Source organism: Passer domesticus, chromosome Z (genome assembly GCF_036417665.1).
Source record: "Passer domesticus isolate bPasDom1 chromosome Z, bPasDom1.hap1, whole genome shotgun sequence".
In the NCBI taxonomy this organism is placed as follows: Eukaryota; Metazoa; Chordata; class Aves; order Passeriformes; family Passeridae; genus Passer; species Passer domesticus.
Window position 1 is genome coordinate 42,155,405 of NC_087512.1, and position 6,516 is coordinate 42,161,920.

The following is a 6,516-nucleotide window of genomic DNA, read 5'->3' on the forward strand; positions in this document are numbered from 1 at the left end:
GCTAACAACATTCATTTTCCTTTGTAAAATCCTTGCTATGTTTTTATTAGTGTGTAGGAGGAAGCAATTTTCTGCATTAAATTCTCAGTCAAAGATCCAAGAATGAGAAATTCCCACAAAGGCTTCCAACAGGCAAAAACCTCACATGGATCTTGTGGCACAAAGTATTCAACCCCTTTAAAAAGTGGATCATTCACTTTTGTTTGGTTTCTTTTAAACCAATACCAGTTTAAGTAGGAAATTTCAGTGCTTTCCATCATCGTCATCCTGTTGCAAAAACACCTCCTTCTGATGGCTTTCAAAAAAATACAATGTAGCACAGACTTCCACCAGCTGACATTTTTTGCATTGCCTTTCTGAAAATGGTTTGCAATTGTTTTGAAGTCACGGCTGTATTTATTCCACCTTTCTCCATCCTTCCTACAGAGCCCAATACACAGCCTCAAGCGCTGAGGATCAGCAATATCAAACACTTCATGTGTCTTTTCTCTGCCATGAGTTAGTGCATCTACCATTGTTCTGCTTTGTGATGCTTATGTTTTCTCCCTTCTCAGCTGTCATAAAAACTAAATGCAGCATTTCATGTCTCAGATGGACAACATTTTAAAATATACATTAGTGGGACCTGCACAAGAATTTTCTACCTGCAACATCAGGTAGAAAGACACCAGTCTCACACAAGAATGAGACTGTGTGACAGAGAAAGTTAAAGTGAGTAAAGGAAATAGCAAATGAAATAGAATAACATGGAAGTGCATGGATATGAAGGAAGTAGAATACAGTTCCAGGAAAAAAATGTATTCAGAGGGGCCAAGTTAACATATTCCTCTTTACATGGAACTAGAGATTAAAAAATTTCATTTGCCTAAATTAGAGAAGAGTTGCCGTGAAGAAATGGTACCAGATGCTAAATGAACCTGAATTTAAAATGGAATTATTAAAACCAAGGACTTCCTTAAAGTGTTAGGCTGTTGAGGCTAACAGGGAGATAGTAAGGTCTGGAAAAAGGTAGGTAACATTACTATTTGAACATGGTTATGAACTGATTTCCCTTACCCAAGGCTGGAATTACCCAAGTCAGCAATGATTGAGGCAAACCATTGCCAGCAGCCAGCCAGGCACGCACGGATAAACCCTGCCTTGGGAAATGATGCAATTTGAGCAGTAAGGTAAGTAAGGAAATTTGGTTTTCAAATTTCCCAGGAGAACAGAGAGAAGTAGCAAACTGGTGGAACCAGTGACTGCTTCCTCTGTCAGTACCCCACAGCACATTGCATCCTCATTGCACAGCATGTCTACCTTAACCTTGCCTTGTCACAGCAAACTGGCAGTCTGGACTCAGGTCATGGTTGGAGACAGGATCTGTACCCCACACTGGCACAGGACATCTGCATCCAAATATGCAGAGGGGGAGAGGAGGTATCCAAGGCATCACTTACCTACACATGCTTTTTTCCCCTAATGTCAAACACTGAATAATTCTTGGGGGTTTTTTTTCCTCTTAACTGCATATGATAACTGTGAAACATCAATGTTACTTTTCTTGACTTTCCTGAATAGCTCAGCATTTGGAGGTTTGGAACTTATTTCAATTAAAAAGAATAATTGGTGAAAGGACACAGGATTTTTTGGGCACTGAAAAATCCCTTTCTTTACATAAATAAACAAGGTCATGTTTTCCAGGACACACAGGGGACCCAACATCCAGGAACAGCTTTCTAGTGGATGGCTTTCTGCCTCCTTCAGAGAAATATGATCTGAAAGCCCTTTGTTATGTAGTGCCAAACTTGTGTGTTTGCAGAAGCCTTGAAAATTTTTCCCTGTCTTTGAAACTCTGTACATCTTTCACTCCTTCTCTCTTCTTCAAAATGCCCTGTCCAATCCTTTCTGCCCAGACCATCTGAATTTGTGAACAGCTTTTTATTCAACTTTTGTCTTGCTTGAAATTACATATTTTTTTCTTTCTTATAGCTCCCTGAAATACAGTAAACAAAAAGAAACTTAGTACTTCATAATATATTCAACTACACAGTTATTCTCAAGACCTTTTTACTTCAGAACAAAGTGCATTTTCTGTTGTGTTTTGAAGCCTCAGCCCATATTTCCTTAAAACCAACTGAAGAAAGAAAAAATAAAATAAGAACGTGGGTTGATGTTCAAGTTCACACAGTCCCTCTGTCTGCAACTGGCCTCTCTCCAGCTCTCACAAGTCCCTAGACACATCTTATTTTTATTCTTGATGTTTCTGCTGATGCCAGGTGGCTGATCTGTGTGTCTTCTTGGGACAACTGGGCTTTGCAATATACAATTACGTGCCTCCAAAGCAAAAACTTTCCTCAGCAGGAATCATAAGGAACCTTAGAGAAAAAACCCCCTCCAAGTAATAATCTGTACTCAGGGTCAGAAATTAAAGAGCAATTCTTTATGAAGGACAGAAAAATGAATGCTGAGGGACTTGTAGAAGGTAAATGAAACATACTTTGTTAATGCCTCTGTTAGACAATAGCCTCCTTGGAACAGAAAATACTGGATGTTGAAGACACTGGGGCCCTGCCACCAGCTGCTTTGTTGAACACACCCAGAGGCAGCTGCTGTAGGCATGAGGGAACCCACTCTCTCCTCACTCAGCCTAGATTCAAAGGGTAACAGCTCTTCATATCTCTTCCTGATCTCAATATATGCTAGAGGTCTTTAGAGCTCTCTGCCTCTTTCCATTGCCTGTGAAATTACACCTTTATTTCAGGAATCTGTACCAAAGTATCCCCAAAACACATGACTGTCTGTTAAGGTACTCAATCATCAAGAGAAGCTGTTTTCTTTAATAATTAGATAGACTTGAACCTAGCCTTTCAATACTTTATTGGCACACCTACATTGTAGCTGGACTCCCTTTGAAAAAATACAGTTTGCAGTCCTAAGACATTTTCTTCTCCAGTCCCAGAAAACCAGACATTTTGCCCTGCTGTGGCTCCTATACATGAGTCTGATATCACCCAAAGATCCAGGAGCTATCTCTGCTTTTATCATTGTTACACAGCCCCAGGCCATGCCCACTGCATGAGTTCACAGCCAGCATGAGCAGCAGCCAAGGCAGGCTGCTGTGTGAAACATGGCACAGAGCATGCAGCTTTATTTTTGCCTTGCTTCCTCTTGGAATATCAGGCATTTCAAGGAAAGATGGCACCCTCAGCACAGTGTGGGACAGTGTGGTGTGCTCCTAACACCCAGCTGCTGTGGGACACTTATCCCTCTACTCTTGGGAATGTGGGCAGTATCTGCTCTTAGGATGGACCTGACTTCTGGGATCAGCAGATGCTAGAAACACTAGCATAAAGGAGCTTCTTTTGTTTTCCAGAAACAAGCTTCCAGGAGACTATAGCTAATGTTTAAGCAGTGGCATTTTACCCAGGGGAAACTGAAGTGCTTTGCACTCTGCATAAGAGAAGAACAGACTAGCAGCACAGCAATGCGTAGGCAGGATGAAATTAGTGCCTGATTCCCATCTTTAGCCGCCTTCCTGGTGCAGCTGCCCCAGAAGGAGTGACTGAGCTTTTACACACATGTTGGCTACTGAAATGTCAGCCAAGTTTACCTGCCACATGAACTACTTGTGGTGGGGAGGAGAAAGCCACCAGAGAGGCAGAGCTCTTGCCCCAGGCAAGATACTGAGCCTGGGTCAACACAGATCAGGGGAGAATACTGACAGGCAAGGAAATAAGTGTCTCCCTGATGCCATGGAGATTTTGAAAAAAATGGCTCCTGGGCTGCACAAGTGCAACCAGGTGCACACAAATCCATTCTATTCCAGATACTCACTGCAAGACAATGCATTAGTGGGAAATATTGTAGTCCTTATTTTTATTCTGGCCCTTGTGAGGTGCTCTGGATGTCCATGCAAAATGCTGAGCTCATGGAGTCTAGGGAGCACACTGAGGAGCACAGCACAGATCTACAAAATTATATAGTCATGGGTGCTCTTCCCCCCATGATGTTAACCAGATGGCCTAGATGTATCCCAGTGTAGATACACAGATTAGAGAAAGCAGTAAATAAAGATGAGCTATAGCTAACCAGACATACAGAAATCATGAGTCATGCCCAGAATAACAGTGGGGTTTGAAAAGCATTTGAAAGCATTTGTGATTTTGTACTGCTTTCATTTTCCTGCCATTTTTTAACATTTCACATGGACTTTGACTGAATTCCAAGTAACCGTATGGCTTAAAACAGTGACTTTAAAAAAAAAAGCTGGATCTGTAAAGACCCTATAATAACGTTACTGATTGGGCTGAGACTTTTACCAAAACAAAGCAGTATTAGCAGGGGAAACTTCAGTAAAATCGCACAGGCTGGTAGCATTAAAATGCCCCCAGGCTCACATTTAATGGAGACAATGTCAGCAACAGCCACACTCAGTTGAAGTCAGAGTATATATCCATGGAGAACTCACTATGTTACAGTTACCTCCCTGCAGCACAGCATCATCTAACATGTCAACAACTTGAAAAGAACCTTTCTCCTCCAGGCAGCCTTTTCCCCTTTATCTTAAAATAGGGCTGGATGTTTCTGTGTGTCTGGCTTTTTAAGAAACACCAGCCTGGACTTTTTAACCTCTCTGTCCCAATTCTCTTGATAGTTTCAGTGACATAAATAAATCACATGCTTTTAAAGCACGGCTCCACTGCTTGGGTCTGGATTTATTTGGTGTGCTAGTTCTATAGCTAAGCTATTGCTAGGAAAGCTGAAACTTAAGTAAATATCTATATAGACTTCCCTATTGCCCCTCCGCTGATGAAATCTGAATACAAGGAAAAGTTGGATAGCCCTTGAACTGTTGTGGCACCACTAAACTTAGCATAGATACCGTGAAATTAGATACAGCAACTGATTTGCCTTGGGCAGCCATAAAATAACTGGCATCCCAGCGATTTGTGGTCTGGCATAACGGGGCTCCAACCAAAGAAACCTTTTTTTATAATTTCACATGTTTTTAAACAAAAGCCAGCTCTCCCACACTCTCTTAAAAGTAACAATCCTGGAGGTCCTCATTTTCTGCTTTCCTTTAAAAGTTGAGACACACCCTGTATTTCCACCCTACCACCTCTGCTTTCCTTACACTTACTTTGCAGCACTGCCTCGTCAGTTGGTCCCAGGGAAACTTCCTCTGCTAATGCTCCTGGGAATAGAAGAGATTTGTAGCCAAACTGGTAGTAAGGCTGTGGTTGCATGCATGTTTGCAAAGTTTGTTTTATAAAGATTCAATCTGAGCCAAAGTGACTGGATGGAAGTTTCTGCTACTCTGGACTGTGCATGGATGCTTTGTCTGAAGTCTTCTTATCTGTGCCTGAAAATCCTGGCTCATATGACTTTGCATTCTGAACTTACATGATATACATACATTGCATAATCAAAAGAAGAGGAAATGTTAAAAAATTCAGACTTTTAAAATATTAAATTCAGACCCTGTAAATATCTATAAATATGCAAAACAGCCAAAAAATACCTATGTGAGGCTAAAAGAGAAAAGAGCTCATCTTCTTACCCTCTCCTCCTGTCCCCACCAGCCTGTAGGAGAGGATCTCTGTCCACATCTGTCCACAGAGAGAAAGACACAGGTGAAAGGAACCAACAGCCAGACCCAAACCTTGTTTACTTTTCAGAAGCTGCTGAGCTGGATCAGGATGCATTTCTAAGAAAGGAAAAGCACGGAGGTACATCAGGAGCAGTGGGAAGTTTACAGCAGCCATGGTTAGAAACCTGGGCCACCAGCGGATGTGCACAACTGCCCCACATTAGTGGTTCTCTGTCTGGGGAAAAGCTCCTTGTCTTGAGGCCTGAAAAGAAAAAGAAAACCAACCAAACAAAAATAAAATACATTTAGAAGTCTTCAGAGGACTTAATAGAGAATGGGATTTGGTGTTATAGGAAGTTTTCAGAAGGAAATTAAATAGTTGGAGAAAAAAGACACTGCTAAAGTAACTGAATGGGGCCTTTGTCAATGGGGAAAATTAATTACCTAGGCAGCAAGTAGTTTAGTTTAATTTTCTTAAAACTCTGGGTGAGAGTTTGAGCTAATCGTTTATTAGTGATACCTCAAATTTGATCCTCAGACTTTCAAATCTGGCATCTGAGTCACAACACAGGATTATTACATCTGTGAAGGTGCAGCTAGTGTGCATAAACTGCAAATAGAGTTTACAGTTGAGCAGTGATTTGTTCTCTAGCATGTTGTTCTCTATTTTATCCATTTTGATAGGTAATGATACAACATTCCAGTCTTTCAATAAACTTTGGATTAACTTTTTTTTTTTTTTTTTTTTTTTTTTACACTCAAATCTCTTTCTTGCTTATTTAAGTAAGTCTTCCACTGCCAGCTTGCAATATCTATTAAAGGGAGTCCTGCTTCTTTCCAATGTACTGCAAGCTAAAGGGAACTATCAACTTCATGTTTAGGTCAGGGTCTGCTCAGAAAACCTCCTCCTCTCATCTTTGGTGCATTATGACGTGCTTTCCACT